The sequence below is a fragment of the Thermobia domestica genome, chromosome 9 (assembly GCF_964235325.1).
Source record: "Thermobia domestica chromosome 9, izTheDome1.hap1.1, whole genome shotgun sequence".
In the NCBI taxonomy this organism is placed as follows: Eukaryota; Metazoa; Arthropoda; class Insecta; order Zygentoma; family Lepismatidae; genus Thermobia; species Thermobia domestica.
The window spans coordinates 29,958,179-29,977,532 of NC_137462.1; the positions used below are offsets into that span (position 1 = coordinate 29,958,179).

General features: G+C 37.5%; 1 protein-coding gene, 1 long non-coding RNA gene and 4 other non-coding genes across 7 annotated transcripts in view; 2 read left to right on the forward strand and 4 right to left on the reverse strand.

Moving 5' to 3' along the window:
• LOC145694516 (uncharacterized) overlaps positions 1 to 19,354 on the forward strand; it is a 452,605-nt gene that overhangs the window by 263,390 nt on the left and 169,861 nt on the right. The window contains exon 2 of the mRNA XM_081770828.1: positions 18,294 to 18,405. The gene's annotated coding sequence lies outside the window, so the exon portion shown is untranslated. The remainder of the gene's footprint in view (positions 1 to 18,293; positions 18,406 to 19,354) is intronic.
• LOC145694518 (uncharacterized) overlaps positions 1 to 19,354 on the reverse strand; it is a 202,010-nt gene that overhangs the window by 35,441 nt on the left and 147,215 nt on the right. The window lies entirely within an intron of this gene.
• TRNAP-UGG (transfer RNA proline (anticodon UGG)) lies at positions 4,515 to 4,586 on the reverse strand. Its single transcript has one exon. It is a non-coding gene; the product is annotated as a tRNA-Pro (tRNA).
• TRNAP-UGG (transfer RNA proline (anticodon UGG)) lies at positions 5,462 to 5,533 on the reverse strand. Its single transcript has one exon. It is a non-coding gene; the product is annotated as a tRNA-Pro (tRNA).
• TRNAP-CGG (transfer RNA proline (anticodon CGG)) lies at positions 6,637 to 6,708 on the reverse strand. Its single transcript has one exon. It is a non-coding gene; the product is annotated as a tRNA-Pro (tRNA).
• Positions 12,015 to 12,086, forward strand: TRNAP-AGG (transfer RNA proline (anticodon AGG)). Its single transcript has one exon. It is a non-coding gene; the product is annotated as a tRNA-Pro (tRNA).

Sequence of the window (19,354 nt, forward strand, 5' to 3'; positions counted from 1 at the left end):
CAGTGGCTTCATTCAGATAATTTAACAACGGGTTCTATGATTAGTACTGTAAGATGACTTACTATCAGAGTTGAAAAAAACAGTTTAAAAAAAGAACAAAACATGTGTTTAAAACATGAAAAAGATGTTTAAAATGTTTTAAACATATTTTAAAACACACACAAAAAACGTTTTAAACATTTTGAACAGTTTAAAACACGATTTTCAACTTACATTTCCAAATCGTGTAGAAACTTATTTGTTAAGATTTCTTGCCCTTTACTAGCAACCAGTAATGTTATTCTAATTTTTTAACAATCGGTTCTGTATATATACATACATATATATATATATATATATATATATATATATATATATATATATATATATATACATATCGTATATATACATACATATCATTACAGTTTATTTACATTCACAACTAACGTTGTGGATTATGATACTGTTGTTTGGAAGTGCACTTGCTATTCTTGGATGCTTGTTGTGGTTGCAAAACACGGCATAATTTCAAATTCTTGAAATGGGTAAAGGTAGTTGAAGATGTTTGGTGCATCTAGCAAAGAAACATATAATTTTACACATAATTGAGTAGAATGTGTACATAAATGAGTAGAATGCGCAAAGTTGAATTTAATTTGGTAATTATAATAGCAAGAATTTCACTGGTTTTGTGTCAGTTTAAAAATTCTCTTCAGCGTGTTTTTTAGAAGGGGCAAAAATAATTTAGAGGGGGCTGTGCTCCCTCTAACCCCTCCCTGGCTACGGGTCTGGAAGCACTTTTTGACAATTTTCATTCTCTGACAGGATTTTTACAAAAAATAAAATAAAATAAAAATAAACATATGTTTAAAATAAGTCTTAAAAATACACGTGTTTAAAACAAAATGTTTAAAATGTATATAAAATTTGTTTTAAACAAAACAATCCTGCTTAGTATTGATATATATATATATATATATATATATATATATATATATATATATATATATATATATATATATGGTGAATTGGTGTATTAATATTTTTTTATTCAAGTGATACTAGTAAGAGTGGGAGCTACTGAGTCATGCTAACTAACTAACTTTGTGGCTTGTGGAACCCCGAGGTTCAATGCCGCGTTCACGAAAGCTTTCCACTGACTTCTATCCTTAGCCAACTGGATCCAATTTCTACTTTTATTCCTATTTCTGCGAAATACATCTTAATATTATCCTACCATCTGTGCCAAGGTCTTCCTAATGGTCGTTTTCCGATTGGACTTTCAGTTAAAACTTTGAAACCATTCCTACTTTCTTCCATTCTTGCTACATGACCTGCCCACCTGAGCCTCCTACACTTGATGACCCTAACAGTGTTTGGTAAACGGTATAAATTACGCAGTTCCTCGTTATGAAGTTTCCGCTATTCCTTTTGGGTCCGAATATTCGTTTCAGGATTTTATTCTCAAATACTTTCAGTCTTCCCTCGAAGTAAGCGAGCATGTTTCGCAACCATACAGAACAACAGGCATGATTATCGTTTTATATGTTTTAAGCTTCAAATTCCTCGACAGAATTCGCGAAGTCAAAAAATTTTGAAATGAATAATAACAAGAATTCCCTGCTTTCACTCGACATTAAATTTTTTTATGGGTATGATTTTGGTCAGTTAATGTTGATCCTAGATATTTGGAAGTATCCACTTTGTCGAAAGTATTATTTGATATTTTAACGCATCCATAATTTTCACTATTATGATCTCGGTGAACTTCCATGTGTTTAGTTTTCTCTCCATTTTCTTTCAAACTCACGTTCCTGGAAGCGTTTAAAAAGACCTCTGGATTTCTTTGTGTTCCTCTCCTGCCATCTCCTGTTAAATTTACATCGTCAGGATACGCCATAACGTGGTGCATACCATTCAGCTTTAGGCCCTGGTTGTTATCTTTGGTTTTCCTTATAACGTACTTCAGAACGAAATTGAATGATAATGGTGACAACGCATCAGTTGTTCCACAATTTACGCCCTATGTTATTGTACCAACCTAAACAGCCTCCGAAGCTCTACACCTTTAATGAGGTATGGCAGCTCCACACACATTGTCGTTTGGCATTGGTTCCACCGTCCTTTTCCCATCTATGGAAGACACTAACCAAGGTATCTCGCGAACACGCAACAAATCGCACTGCTTCCGAGATGCTCGTTCTCAGATGTCTGACCATGAAAATCTGGCTCCTATTAAAGTCTGACGTATCGCCGGCTTTCCCCATTCTACGCAGAAGCACCACACTGACTGATCGAGTGAGAACTGTCACCGTTTGGCGAGCGCTTCTGCTGTGCCTCGTGCCTCTTACACCAGGTCAATGACTCCGTTCAAAAAGTAATGAGTGGTGATAATGATTTGACTAGTGAGTAGCTTTAATTTTCGAGTATGTTATCTAGTCATTGTGCTCTGCTTTTGTTCTAAAGAGACAGTTCTCAACTTCCATTGTTAATCCACATAAACTCTATTAATATTCAGATAGCGCTCGACCATCATCTTCTTGTTGAAACATTTGTGAGCGGCGAAGAGCAAACTAATTTCCCCAATTACGAGATTCATGACATTTGTAAGCTATTTGAATTCATTTGCATGCAGTTGAAATTTTACTCAGTCTTTTGTCCGTATCTTCTCACATCATTGTGCTCGTCTAGTGATTTAATTATTCTCATCGTTGTTAGGAAGAAAATAAAAGAAAAATGCTGAGGATAAGAATTAATATAAAGAAGAAAAAAGGAATTAGAAATACAGTTTTAAAAAATGCAGAATTGGTTGGAATGGTTTTGGTTTTGCTCTAGTAAATCGCCATTTACACATTTAGAGAAAGCGAAATGAATAGCAATCATGCAATTTTCTTACTCATAATTGCTTTGAATTGACTAGATTATTGTTATTAACGTTAACGAAGAAAAAAACATATCCAAAGACAAGACATACACTGTATCTACCGATAGATCTCACTAAGCTAAATCCCCATGCGTAGTTTTCGAGCAATTCGGAGAAGAGAATTAAGGGAGAGTTACGTTATTAATTACAAAATATTAGACAATTGGAAAGGCGAGAAAATAACTGTTAGTAAATAGATTTTTTTATAATGAGCAAAGTATTTCCGTTGTTTGCTAACAAAAATTAAAAAAGAGCGAGATACGATGATGAAAAATTGTAACGTTAAGATCATTATTACCAAGGGCGCCCATCAGGGGGCAAGGTGGGGCGCTCGCCCCCTTAGGGGAAATTGTACTTCAGAATATCGAAAATCCAATAGTATTTTTACATTAGTTACAACAAAATTTGAAACTATTTTTGAAACGTCACTTATACTTGTCCCCTCATTGTAAACCACAACATGGGCGCCCTTAACTATTTATTACCTTTGATATTTTCTGCCATATTAATTGTTAACCAGAAAAAGATATTATGCCTTGGCAGTGGAAAGTATCTATAGTCAGGAAAGAGTGGCATGTTTTTAACATTGATGTATTACGGAGAATATGACGTACAATCCATTATTTTGACCAGATCGTCGTGCTCTTCATACACTTACATGTTTGAAAGACGCTGTTATAGCTTTAATAAGGCAGGTGGCACAATGCATTGTTTTACTTATCCCAAGCTTAGAACTACGGCCATTAGTTTCCTAGACTAACAGGTCACGCTGCTTATAAGGTTGTATTCTCTTTGATGAAGAGAAAAATTGTTTGTTTCGGGAACTGGAAATTAATATAATCCATTGTGTAATGATCACCTAGGGTCAGGACAATATACACTGGGAGAATGAACAAAAATTTAATTTAAAAACTTTAATTGCAATATTAGGCAAAATAAACTTGTGTTTTTCTACAAGTCAACAAGAAACCGTTGGAAAAGTTTCCGTGGCTACATTAAGACACGGAACACAAGCTAAAAATTAACTTCCTAAGTAAAATTTAGTTACAGAAAGTAGCTCGTGACCTGAAAACCAAGAACAGCAAGCTCTTAAATAAGTTTAACGAAAGGTTGTAGGAACTAGTAGCATTATATTAGCGAAGGTCCACCAAGTAGTTTGTAAATTAATTACGTCCTTATTTATGATGGAGTTGCAGGGGCTTATCGCCCAGCCTCGTTAGGAAAAAGAAACATATACGGTTTATTGCATTGCAAATAGCATACACTACAGGGGAATCGAATCATAGGTCACACACTATCATTGTACTACCACACCGACACTAATAAGAATAGTAATATTCTAAGACAAAAACTATTATCTTGTTATAATTGAATGATGTCAAAGTCATGGCTTGCAACTCGTGTCGAATACAGTTCCACATTTTAATGTGAGTTTCTTTAAAAGTCTTTCTGCTGTCTCTTCTTAACCAGTTGTGTGACTCCACAATTGATAAATAAAAGCCAAAAGAAATGTTTTAAAGAATATCACATTAAAATTTTAAGAACAATTGTAGTTAATATTTGTAATTCTAAGTTAACGTTTTTCTTTTGAACGTGTTAAGAAAATACGTGTGGGCCTGTCCGGGATTTGAACCCGGGACCTCTCGCACCCAAAGCGAGAATCATACCCCTAGACCAACAGGCCACGCTATTTGCAGCATTGCATCTTCTTTCATGAACAGAGAAATTGTTTCTTTCGGAAACTAAAAATTACACAATCCATTGATTGATGTCAAAGTCATGGTTTGCAACTCTTGGCGAATACAATTCGTCATTCTAATGTGAATTTCTTTAAAGCATCTCTTCTGTCTCTTAAGAACTAGACGAAACATGATTCAAAGTTAGCTTGTATCCTCTGAACATGTAAAGAAAATAGGTATGGTTCTATCTAGAATTTCAACCTGGAACCTCTCGAACTCAAAGCGAGAATCATATTCATTTTTTTTAAATCGCCCCAACTGGGGTGTTGTTCGCCAGTGGTACCTCACGTCCTTTCAACATATTCCAAAGACGACAGGGATACGAACACAGAAATATGGAGTACAGTTATAATTCGACCCCAGAAGAAATGCTTTAAAGAATATACATTCAGATTTTAATAACTAGACGAAACATAATTCCAAGTTATTCCTCTGAACATGTAAAAAGAGTACGTAAGGCCTGTACGAGATGTGACCCCCGGGACCTCTCGTAAAGCGAGAATTATACCCATTTTTAGAAAAATAAATTCGCCCGAACTGGGGTATTGTTCACCAGTGGCACCTCACGTCCCTTCATCATATTCCAAACTCGACACAGACACGAAGACAGAAATATCGAGTACAGTTAAAATTCCGACCTTGCTCTTCAAAGGGATTCGAACCAGCAATGGACTTCACCTCACAATCGTCAGCCTACCGCTCGGCTACACTCACCGGCTCCGTTTTTAAAAATATCATATTAAAATTTTGAAAAAGTAGACGAAACATAATTCAAGTTAAGTAATACCTCTGAACAAGTATTACTTAAGAAAACGCGCACGGGCCTGTCCGGGATTTGAACCCGGGACCTCTCACACCCAAAGCGAGAATCATACCCCTAGACCAACAGGCCACACTTATTTTAATATTTTATCTTCTTTTATCACTAAAAAAATGTTTATTTCGGGAACTAAAAGTTATAGAAAAAATGAAATCTTTGAGTTTTACGTCCCACGGTTATGCCGGTTAGGCTAAAGGAGACGGTGATGATGAGTGATGAATGAAATGGTGGAATGAAGAAAGTGGGAGGAAACGGGAGAACCCCGAGAAAACCCACGCACACGGTAAAAGTTATAGAATCCATTGATTGATTTTAAAGTCATGGTTTGCAACTCTTGTCGAATGCAGTTCTACATTCTAATGTGAGTTTCTTTAAAAGCCTTTCTGTTGTCTCTTCTTAACGAGTTGTGTTGACCCACAACTGATCAACAAAAATCAGAAGAAATGTCTTAAAGAATATCACGTCAAAATTTTAAGAACTAGATGAAATACAATTCCAAGTAAACGTTTTTCCTCTGAACATGTAAAATGAGCGATATTATAAGCATAATATGTGCGAGTAAAGTTAGTTCGTCACTTTCGCAGACAATGAAGTGCAAGTTTTTCAGAGTTAGACTTTCGGTTACAAACAGTAAGTCTGCCAGATAAAGAAAATGTAGGTCGGTGCGTGTTACACTTTATTTGCCCTGAAGATTACGAATCCGCTGTTTATAGACTAAAAAATCGAGATACCCTATAAAATTTTACAGTACCGTAAGACGCGTCGTGTTTGGCTCATTCATTGGCTGTTCCTGAACAGGAAGGAATTGAGTTTACTGTATGGATATTTTGTTTATTGAATATGAGCATCCCCCCCTTTTTTTTTAGCACCAAGGCTATATGAGACATCCACATATTGTATGAAGAACTGCTACTATATGGAGAGACAAGACAATTATAATTGGAGAAGCATGAGAGTTCATCTTGATCTGTCTTTAAGATGTAGTTGTAAATTCGGTAAACTTTTAATTGTATGTAATGTAATGTTATTTAAGGTTGGGAAGTCACAAATATTCCTCAAATCAATGTCGGTATCATTTACAATAGCATCAGGAGGGACACACAATGTTCATACGAGATTACGTTCTAGGAAATTAAAAATTTCAGATGTAAATAATAATACAAAATGGTTAATGTGGGCCTGTCCGGGATTTGAACCCGGGATCTCTCGCACCCGAAGCGAGAATCATACCCCTAGACCAACAGGCCATCTCATTTCGGTCTTTTTAAGACATGGAAGTAAATTTTCTTGATTCGTAACAGGCTCGTAAGTAAGTGGTGGGCAGGTAGACTGAGCTAAGTTAAGTTAATACAACTTTGTGTTGGCTAAATCCTTATAGCCTTTCAGTTATCTGTTTAAATAAATTTTCTAAGAAAACGAACAGTCAGTAACTTGTAATCGCTTATTTCGTTTCAAGCGAGTAAAAAGAAAAGTTCCGATTTGGGTAGAGCAGGCTAATGGTTCTCCGAGACAAGATGTCTTCATTATTTTAAGTCTTGAACGGTCTGTTATCGTGGAAATTCTTATCAACTTGACAACAATTCTTTGCATTGCCGAAGTATCGATACATTTATTAATTTTTTTCTGCTAATCTTAGGTGCTCCGCTATTTCTTCTTCTTTTTTTTAATGAAAATTCCAAATGGTTTTATATTCTGCAGCAGGCATGTTTTATATTCACTTGATAGAAGAGCTCCTCCGTGGCTAAGCGGTTAGCGTACACGCCTCTGGCGTGGGAGGCCCGGGTTCGATTCAACGTTAATCAGTAGGTCCACGTCTCACATAACCTCGCTGTTGAACGGGACGTTAAACTCAAAATCAATCAATCACTTGATAGAATTACGTATTCGTTTTATAATCACTTTTTAGTTTCCAAAAGGTGTTAAAATCGGAGTAACTATTCTAATGAATACATTTTTTGTTTTGTTTAGTTTGGTTGGTTGGTTTGTTTCTACATAACTTATTATTGAAAGTCGTACTTCATAATAATTGGATTGTGTACTACCAGAAAAGAAAAGAACTTTATATTTCAAGAGTGCCCTCAGAAAATATGTGAAACATATTTCAGCGTTACCCCCGCTGCCCTCTTGCGGAGAAAACCTTCCCTTTGTTTTGGGGAAAGAAGTGAATCGCGTCCGCTGTGTTGCCAATTTGTCATACAGTCGTTTGGTCTTGACGAGTGAAGATCGTAGGCTACTTAGAATGGCTAACAAGATAGAGGACAGCGAAGTACGTGAAGTACTTCAATGTGGCAACCCTGTTTGCATTTAATCATTAAAGAATCTCTGCCACAACAACAACTTGTCTCTCCTCTTTCGAGGGAGGTACGGGAAAACACACATCGCCAGCAGTGCCAGCAGGGGAACCCTTGAAATAGAACGATTCTATGAAACTATGTATATGAGAGGTGAAGGCTCCCCGAAATTGTCTTGGCCCCATGTCTTAATGTTCGTATTGAGCTGGTTCGTAACCTGAAATGTATGTAGATAAGTCATTCCCAGCTGCCTGATTTCTAACGTCAGAGTAGTAACAGAGAGAAGTATGTAGAGCAAAGGGGAGGGAGGGAGTAGGAAAATGGAATACAGCGCGTTGCCAGTGCACAAATAGACAGAGAGCCAGTAATGTAGTACTCCTTCATACATGTTCTTCTTTGTCTGTCAACACTGCATTTATCAACGCTAGATTTCAATTGTGTTACTTGTGTGGTTGAGAATGAGAAAACCAAATTAGGAGATCAAATAATACTAATTTGGAAGACCCGTGGCATGCGGAAAGGGGAACTCTCTCCTTCTTTGAGCAATATGATATGAAACAAGTAACAGTGTCACGTGTACATCACGTAAAATAATTTGGTTTGTATGACGTGATATTTTCTCAATATTGAACCCGGAAGTGTTAGTACAATTCTACTATTTCCGGTATTAATAGAGAGATTAGAAAAAAGATGGAGTATATATTCTTGGGATACTTAATTGCTTGCCGAAAAGCGATTCCGACTGTTTTTTTTACTGTATAGCGATCAGTGTTCTTAAAACTGAAAGTAGTTGATTTCTGCCACTTCCGGTTTGAGTACAAAATTAAGAATGAAGGTCGTACCTTGCCCTAGAACGGTAAAACGGTTCCTGAAAACCCTTGTCGCTATTTCTTATAGTCTTTCCTGTATATATTGCAATATTAAGCCAAAATATGTAGGTGATTTCTATCACTTCCGGTTCGAGAGTTAGGGTTGGAAATAAAACATTTTATTAAGTTTAGTCAGTTACAAGAAATCACTTCTCACTATCTAGGACCGTTTTTGCTCTATAGAGATCAATGTAAAAACAGGAAATGGTTGGTTTCTAATAATTTCTGCTTTGAATAATACCTTTATCAACGAACTCGATTGTTCACTGATCCGGGTTCGATTCCGGGCGGGAGTTCGTGTGGTTCAGATTCCACGTTAATCAGTAGGTCCACGTCTCATATAGCCTCGCTGCTCAAAGGGACGTTAAACTCAAAATCAACTCAATTCAGTTCTTAATTTTTGACTCTGTATACTCTGGCCAAAATTGATGGTGATCCATCAAATGGTTCTTGGATTTTGTTGTTTCTTGCACAGATAGACAGACAGGGTAAATACCGTATTTTACGAACTTTTTTCTTCGAAAAATTGCCTGCAAAATTCAGGTGCGGCTTATGCTCGAAATTAATAATCTTTTTTATAAGTAACACTCTCGATGGCAGTAAAGACCATCTTTTATATATGAAAAATGCAACGATGACCACGAAGAGGAAGAAGAAGAAAGTTCAGATGACGATTTTCAGGGATTTTAAAAGTCAGTTCAGTTTTATAAACTAAGAATGTTTTTTTTTCAGTCTGGCTTTGCAATCTAATAATAAAAATGGTAGAAATGTAATTTAAAAACAAATGATTAAAAATTAAGGTGGGTCTTATAGTCCGTAAAATACGAAACAAAAGAGTTTTGGTAAACAAAACTTTTACGTATGTTATGAAGAAAAAAATGCGAAAACATTAGCCTACTGCCAGTTTAATATTAATAACAAATGCATTAACCTTTATACAATTTGTTAATGCAGTGCATTGTTGAATGTAAAAAGACTTTACAGCTCACAGATAACGAGAAGAACTCTAGCAGAAGTAGTGTGACGTAGGTATGGGCTCGCCTACTTTTCGCACAGGGGTTTGGAATGACACCACGGAATAGCACACAGATAACTACCCGGAATAGCAGACGACATCTAAGTATAGACCACACCTCAGAAACCGAAAATGGACTTGACCGTGTCGTTGATCTTTCCCTGCTACCCCTGTTTTAGGGTTCTTCTCGTCATCTGTGAGCTATATATATATGTATATATGTCACATTAACTAAATGGCTCCGTACAGTTTTTTTGGTTGTTCTATTCCTTTTTACTCGACTGCCTTCGCTCACTATCCACTTCTTAATGTATTTTATATGTTGGCTGGGGAGAGGGGGTGGCATCCGTTCGCTTCTAGCTCCTCCACTCGCCGATAGGTTACGAAACCGTTCCCCTCATAGAGAATGCCCAGTAAAAACAACCAGTTCCCAATAGAATTAAAATTTGGAATTCGTTAGGAATTGATTTTATGCATTGACCGAATGGGCCTTGTGCAGAAGTATTCTGACCCACGATTAGTGCCATATTAAAGAGTTCAACTAACATATGTTTCGTGCAGTAGTCAAGCCTTTAGTATGACGCTAATAATACGTCAAAACGACTCTGCATAAGGCCCTATGTGTCTAGTTATTGCTATGTGCTATTATTGTTAATCTACATGTGGGTGTCTTCGAGATGATGAAATTCTAAATGCGCCGTTATGCTAATACTACGTCTGAGAGCGTTAATATTTTTTTTCCAAACTATAGATCTATAGCCATACGTGAAATAAATGTAGAAAATATACAGCCTACACTTTCCTTACATAGCAGCCGAGTTGTTTGGAATTACAGATTTAGAACCGTTTTGCCCACATCGTTGACTAGCCCTGTATTATACCAGGGCGCCGGGAAGCCCACCATGTGGACACAATAGATGTTACTGCTCTGGCCGAGCTGCCCACAGTGTGTGCACACCTATCATTAGTTTCTTATGGGAGCTTCATTTAGTCGGCCTGCTGGCAGGGGCGGATCCAGGGAGGCGGCGATCGGGGCGATTGCCCCTCAGAAGAGGAAACTTTTTTTATTTTATATATAAATAAAAATATATAGTTTATTTTTTGACGCTCTTAAAAGTAGCTCTAAGTAGCAGTATTACAACCCACCGCCCCCCCCCAAAGTCCGTCCTGGATCCGCCCCTGCCTGCTGGTATATTAAATTGTTTTAAAAGGAAAATATACACATAATTTTTTAGCCACGAGAGTAATACATATTGATCATGCAACTTGCGACATATACCACATTGCTCATAGGCTGGGAGGATAAAAAATAGTTTATCGCAACAGTCTAAGTGTTAAGAAATTGAAAGTTCTGAGGAGGATTGAATGTCCTGTTTGTAGCGAAAGTTTGAAAATTTGTTAACTGTACTTAGTATATTTATCATAGTACTTATACATAGTTTAGGTGCAAATACATTAAAACAGTGGTTCTCAAACTTGTTATTACCGCGACCCACATTACATATTAAAACTATTTTGTGGCCCATCTACTTTATTCAAATACACATCGTGGTGAATTCCAAACCAATTAAATTTTGTAAGTCATATTTCTAATTTTGCCATAGAAAGGTAACTCAGAGCTAACAATATTCCGAACGCAATGTCCTACCCCGTGACAGATTTTGACTCACCCATTCTCTTTCCATCCTAATCCACCATCTCTACTGATTGTACAATCACGAAAGAAAGTATTCTTCCGTTGACAAAATTTCTTTTTCTAATAACTCAACAAAAAATAACGTATTAGAGTACCGCTTTTGACAAATTATTAAGTTATAACTAATCTAAGGATAGCAACAAAAAGACCCAAATTAATTCATTTGTTCCCGAGTTATTGACAAAAGAAAATTTGTCAACTGTCAAATACTTTTTTTCCCATATGTACAACAAGGCAGGGCTCTGAGCAATCACTTACTCTTCACCTCATTAACAAACGCTTCGAACTTTCATTTCCTGAATGGTACTTACTTTATAACATATGTTTCTGCATGAAAATAAAATTTTCATACCTAATTTCTCGCGACCCACAAAAGCATGGCCCGCGATCCACACTTTGAGAAACACTGTATTAAGACCTCAGAGTTTACATCAAAAGTAAAGTCCATTTTACGGAGGCTATATGAGTGAAGGTGCTGAAAGTTAGTATGTTGTTTCATATTCATGTATTTTAGAGTTTATGATCTTTCGCAATGCATGAGTCACCAAATTAAATGCCTAACGCGACTCATATTATCACGTAACACATTCCTATGAATGAATTCTTTTTTATTTTTCTGAATGTTTAGTATCCACGTTACATGATTCTCTTATTCAAGAAAACAGATCACTGTTCTCAACAAGGCCTGTTGGTCTAGGGGTATGATTCTCGCTTAGGGTGCGAGAGGTCCCGGGTTCAAATCCCGGACAGGCCCTAAGTTTTTTCTTTGTGGGTTATTAATGTTTTTAAGGATAGTACTTTTTCTTAGGATTTAGGATTTGGATTTCTGGGCTTTCGGCATCTAAGGCCATGTAGCCCTTCACGATTTGAGGGATGACGTCCCTCGGCGAGCACACAATCCGGGGAAAGGGAAGGAAGAAAGGATTGGGAAAGGAAGGAAGCGGCCTGGGACCTATAAGTTAGGTACCACCCCGGCATTTGCCTGGTGTGAATGAGGAAAACCCAGGAAAACCTCATTCAGGGTGGCTGGCCTGAAAAAGCTGTTACACTTTTTCGACCGAGTGACCCCACCGGGAATCGAACCCGGGAGTACTTTTTCTTATTAGGTACTATATACAACACTGTAATTGGTGTCTATCTTGGACTGGTAGTAATTTAGTCGCTCTAGTTTTATTTCTGTGCTTCTAATGTAATGAAACATTAAAGAAGCATGGCGTGTTTAAGAGATAGAAAGCAAACATTCCCCTCTTCCCGTTTTATCCTTTCAAGTTAATAAAATTTGTAAGAAAGTACAATGAAACTGAAATGTAATGGAACCTGTCTAAATCAAAAACTTGGGTGCAGATTTATTGTACGAATTTATAGATTTGTAAAATTCACAGAACAAATTTATAATAAAAAATTAATAGAATAATGTGTGAATAATCTAAATACGTTATGTTCTTACCTGTGAGATGCGTATCTACATAAAAATACATTAATGAAAGTCAAACCTGTAATGCACGGCTTAATCCATAAGGTAGCTAGTAACTACAATATACAAAGTGAAATGACGTGAAGTATCTGAAGTTTATGTGCTAACTCATGACATGACCCACAACTATACAAGTGTCCGAGAGTTAAGGGATTCACATAATTGTGAAATTTACGTTAGTAATGTGTTATGTTATTTTGGAACACAAGTATGCAAGAAATGAAAGCATATAGGGATAATGTCTTTAGTAACGTACAAGTATATAATTCAACACGTTAGGTAAGTAGTTTTATGCCATAAACAGTCTTTTGCGCAATCCTTGTTTATGTGTATGCACGCCTTTGCTGACGCGCCTGATCCCTACGAGCGCATTCCTTCGCTACTACTCGGGCTCTTCTGCTGCGCTCCTGCCCTGACTCGGTTAGATAGCATTCATGATTTTTGGTGACAACCTAGCACAAGTTGGTAAGTTTCTTTTACACAATAATTTTTATCATATACATACAGTGAAGTCCCCCCTGAAAGAAATCTGTAGAGAGAAATGAAAGTTCACGCCCCAAAAATGATTAAGATACAAAAGTTATTAACTGAAAAAGATAACGCAATTAGAATAATTTATGCATGGATCCATACAATAAATATGCACCAAAACTTGGGTTTAATGAAAACAGTAACAGACAAATGAATTTTCATATATAGTTCTATACAGCTAAAACATGAATTAAAGGAGATCTGTCCAATGCAGGAAACGAAAAGCCTTTTGGACTCTGCGGAACGAAGAATGGGTTAAGTGCTGTATCGTTGGACCAATTTTAGGAAGTTTACCAGGTCAATTGGAGAATTTATTTAAGTTTGTGAGGAAGAATAAGTGAAAGTCAGGTAAGGGGAATAGTAAAAGTTAAGAAAGTGGTTGTATTTGTTGGTTGTTTTTAATCTTCAAGCGCCACAGTATGTGGAGGCGGATGAACTATTTCCCGGAGAGGTACACTTGTTTTACTATACGGATCCGTAGATTGTAAAATGTACAGAAAAATTTAGGCAAGTCTTTAATTTGCCCATTTCATGTCGAGAACAAAACCTAACCAACCCCTGCGGGGCTTCTAACCCGTTCCTCCTCCTCCTCCTCCTCCTCCTCCTCCTCCTACTACTACTACTACTACTACTACTATAGTATGGATCCGTATAGTATTACTGCACGCCTAATGTAATCTAACGTAACTTAATGTAATCCAACCAAATACAACCGAATGCAGTACATTTTCGTACTTTTTTCGATTTTCAAATTGGTCCGGCGATACAGCACTAATGCCCGAAGAATTATGCATGTCCAAAAAAGAAAAAAAAAGGAAAAGAAAAATATTACAGCTTCTTTTTACATTTTCTGCTTTTTCCTTTTAGTATTAGAAACAATTCTTTAACAAAGTGAATCTATTAACATTTTAAAGGCTAATTGAGACTTACGTTTGTCCGTTGCTCCACAAGATAACTCTTGAACGAAAGTGAATCGTTATAATCTTTTTAAACAGCAGACACTCTCTAGTGGTTAACATCTACCTGACGAAGTTCTGAACTTGTAGTGCGTGATACTTTGTACTGTTCACAAGAGGTTGATTTTTCTACTACATAGTCAGTGCAATAGAACAGATATTGAAAATTATTGTAACCTCTACTAATCGGAAGCCCGTCCTCAACTACAGGTTATAGCACCGTATATTTCATTATACGGTTTTCACTGTGGCAATCTCAATTGTGTATCTTGACTATCTCAGATCAGTTATTGTACTCCTAAGAAACGCTTATGTAATATATATACAGAGTGGCCCATAAGTAGGTATACAGCCCCGTACTAATCGGCTCATGGCATTTTATATCATTTAATTATTGTTATCCGTACAGGTATTGACTTAGTTCCTTCCTTATCTGTTCTTAATTTATTTTCATTTATACGTTAAGCTCGGAAAAAATCGAAGCAAACAAATTCAATCTATATATATAAAAGAGAACGCACAAAATCCTTTGTCCGCTCATCACGCTAATACGGCTGAACCGATTTCTTTCATTTTTGGGGGGTTGTTAGGATTTGGACCCTAGATGGTTTTTATCATATCACTTTAATTTTCAATTAGCAGTGTCTTGAGATAATTGACCAATCAGGTGTCCATACGTACAAAAAATCCTTTGTCCGCTCATCACGCTAATACGGCTGAACCGATTTCTTTCATTTTTGGGGGGTTGTTAGGATTTGGACCCTAGATGGTTTTTATCATATCACTTTAATTTTCAATTACCAGTGTCTTGAGATAATTGACCATTCAGGTGTCCATACGTACAAATCCTTTGTTATTAGTTCATCATAGGTATAAAAATAAACGTACTTATATGCAACCCGCATGACCCTGTGACTCGGCGGGTTAACATAAATGACAGGCGCTATAAATCACTTGAAAGCGAAAAAGTAAAAATTATCTAAGTAACAAAGTTTATTGCGTTCCGGGATGACCGCAGCGAAGCGGGGCGGGTTGGGGTGACCGCAGCGAAGCGGGGCGGGTTAACATAAATGACAGGCGATATAATGTTAACATTAGTGCAATCTTCTATGGTTTTTATCATATCACTTGAAAGCGAAAAAGTAAAAATTATCTAAGTAACAAAGTTTATTGCGTTCCGGGGTGACCGCAGCGAAGCGGGGTGAACGCTGCTAGTATCTTAATAAATTAAAATGTCATACTTGATCAATGCTGATCTGTATACCTACTTTTAGCCTACCCTGTGTATGGCTACTTACATGTTCATCATCTCTTCGGAACATAGAGGTACGTTTCTAAACTATCTTTGCTATTCCTCAACATTCAGGAACCAAACGTGAGAAGAGACTTTGACAAGAGGAAGTCGGAGCAACGTGTTCAAAACTACAGAGAACCAGGGCCGTGCCGTGGACAATCAGCGCCCGGGGCGAAAGTATATGACGGCGTCCCCATACATATATTCCAAGATATTTTTCCTATCTTTTTTCCTTTTTTTCTATCGAATTTTTCGCTCCCCTTACTTCGGCGCCCGGGGCCGTCGCCCCCCCCCCACGGCACGGCCCTGCAGAGAACAGTCCTGCGTTTTATTCTGAAAACAGACGCTTCTTGTATATGATATAGGGAGAAACGGTGGCTCAGTGGTGAAGCACTTGCCTCTGGTGCACGGGGTCCCTGGTTCGATCCCCGTCCAAATAAGCTTGTGGTGGACAACATCTTGTCTGGGTTTTGTCGTAGTACTCCCGTTTCCTCCCACTTTTTCATTCCACCAATTCTTCCATCATCATTCACTTGCTTTAATCATCATCTTCTAAAGGGCGTAATTGTGGGACGTTAAACTCAAAGATTTTCATTTGTGAATGATGTTTCTAGATTACATTGAATCCTTGAAATTCTCAAGAGTCCGTCTTACAAAATGACAATCCAGACTTCTTAAGGTTTAATTAAATTATAGATTAAAAAAAAACTTGTAAAAATTTCTTCCCTTCAGGAAATACGTGAAGCGGGTCACGCAGAGATGAAAATTTCAAAATTACAGTTATATTTCAGTTGGTAGAATTGATGTTAGTTTAGCGTCCCTTTCAGCAACGAGGCTATATGAGACGGGGACTTACTGATTAACGTGGAATCCGAACCACGTGAGCTCCCGCCGTCTCCCATGCCAAACGCGGGTCTCCCATGCCAAAGGCGCGTACGCTAACCGCTTAGCGTCGAGGGAGCTCAGTTGGTCTAAAGTGAATTATCTATATCAGTAAGCGAATTAAATGTATATCAATAAATTGTGAATATAGTAAAGTAAAGCTGGGAATAATGTCTAAATTTCTATGATAACTTCGTTCACTCTCATGTATTCTTTATAAAATTCTATTTAGATATTCTGTAAGAGAACATTGGAAACTAATTGATATTTTGTGCTTCAAAATGTGTTTTGTACAGGGTGCGGCACGTAGAACCGGCCCGTCGTAATATTCTGGTATATTGTGTTTTTGGCAACACTTAAATAATCTACCTTCCTACCAAGAGATGGCGTGTCGAGGTCGGGTCGACTTACGTGACCTGCAGCAGTCACGTGCAGCCGCAGCCAGTGAAACTTGTCGAAACCAGTTGAGAAAAAGGCCTCGTTGTGTTAAGCCGGGTGAGTGTCAGTGTGTGATAATGCCGTATTCAATACCCGAGCGTGTTGCCATTGTTGAAGGGTTCATTCTCACTGGATCTTTTGTGAAAACAAAGAATTTGTTTCGGGAGAAATTTCCAGGACGTTCTGTGCCAGCAAAAAGCACCATTCAGGATTGATTGAAAAATGGCGGCGTACAGGATCGGTTCAAAATGCTCCCAGGAACAGACGACCATCTGTCTGCACACCTAAATTAAAGATGCAGGTGGAGGAGATAATGACAAGAAGTCCTCGGAAGTCAACCAGGAGATTGAGTTAACAGGTTCATGCGAGTGAGAGAAGTTGCAGACATTACATTTCATTTTATGTGTTCACTTTACGAGCCGGTTTTACGTGCCGCACCCTGTATATTATCATTTTCTTTAGCTTCATTGGGGAAAACGAACGTTCAACGAGAGAACGCTCCTTTCTTGTGTAAGGAATCCTTGGTTCGATTCTAAGTCAAGTAAGTTCGTACTGGACAGCGTTACTTTGTCCTTAGATTTTCTCGGTATTGTACTATTCGATTTCACATTCTCGAATCCATAATCATTAACTTCGAATTAGTGTTCATCCACTGTATCTTACTGAGAATAATCATCGGACGTAAACCTTATCTTTTTTTCTTTAACTTGGCCAGTCTTCAGCGAAACTAACAGTGGCCAACATAGACGAATTATCTTAAGAGTCTTCATCCCGGCGAAATTGAAATACCGCTAATTTTACAGTAATTATGTGATATTTTCAAATAGATAAAAGATAATTGAAATGTGGAACAAGAGCGCCCTAGACAATATTAGTTTGCGTGAGGTACCGTTATCACAAGTCACCTAGCAGCTTTCCGTTTTCAGCTGTTTACAAACGCGAAAATAAATGCCGATTTTCAAAATGACTCGAAATCGAAAGCAGATAAGTGAGTCGTGATAACGGTTTCTCATGTAAAATAATATTGTCTAGGGCGCTCTTGTTCCACATTTCGATTATCATTTATCCATTTGAAGATATCTCATAATTACTGTAAAATTAGCGATATTTTAATTTCGCCGGGATGAAGACTCTCAACATTGTTAAATTGTTCCTCAATACAGAACACTGTCTATTTACGGGGGAAAGTTTCCTCAGCACAAAAACAAGAATTTGCTCATCTCCAAATTGCGTGAACCGAACGTCTTATCCAATTCTTCTCAGGCGGATTATCCTAATAGTAAGTTTCTTAATTTTTATTTTCTCTGTTGAATATAGATATAAGAGAAAAATCTATACTAACAACTAAAATTTAATAGTTAATGCACTTTTCCACTTTTCTTTCAGGTCAAATTTGTGCCCAAGAATACGTTATTCCTACTCTCTTTGGTCATGACATCAGAACAACCTGTGCTCTACGTGTAAATTCCAGCTTTTTAGCCAACTGTTCATCTCTGAGGTAAGTAGTACAAATCATTTCTCATCATGATCGTGTTTTTTTTTTTTTTTTTTTTTTTTTTTTTTTTTTTCATTTGAGCGTAACCTTTCTTATGATATTGAAACAAACTGGAAGGTGCGCGTGACACTTCAGGAATGAAAGTGCATTTTAAAAGTTTGAAAATGTCTCTTCAGCGTCAGTGAAGACGTGAGTTTGAAACAGAATCTGCTATAAACTTGATAATAACTGGGGATTTGACAAATTTGAGACGCATTGTACAGTAGTAGAATATATTTGTGGTGTGCCAACACACAATATGGACTTTTCTTTCGTAGGAAACTTGTATTGTGCTTTATGTGATATACAATGTCTGTTCCGAAATTAATGCGCCCCATTTTCTTCTGCCGCAACAATCCGTCGCACAGCGTTGCCGCTTGCATGGAAGGGTGGGTGGAATCTTGGGAACACAGCGCGACCAGCGCCTGTCGGCTCCGAGCTCTTGGAGAGTCACAATGCCTGTTTCAGTGAACCCTTATGTGAGTGCTCGGTCGAAATCAAGTTGGAAAGAACTCTCGAGCAGCGATACGCGATAAAGTTTTGTTTCAACCGAGGCCGGCATCTCAACGCTCCTCTACCCGCCTTACACTCCTGATTTTTCCCCGCCCTACTTCTTTTTGTTCCCGAAGATTTAAAATATCCCTCAAAGGACAGCATTTGGGGACCCTGGAGAATATCAAGGCGGCTACGACGAGGTTACTGAAAGACATTCCTGTGACGGACTTCCAGGACGCATATAAAGCATGGAAATCGTGTTGGAACAAGTGTGTTGAAGCAGGAGGGAAGTATTTCGAAGAATATTGAGTAATTGTACGAATCGGTTTAATAAATTGCTTAAAATAAAAATGGGCGCATTATTTTCGGGACAGACCTTGTATATCACATTATTAAACTTGTGATATGTAATTAGATT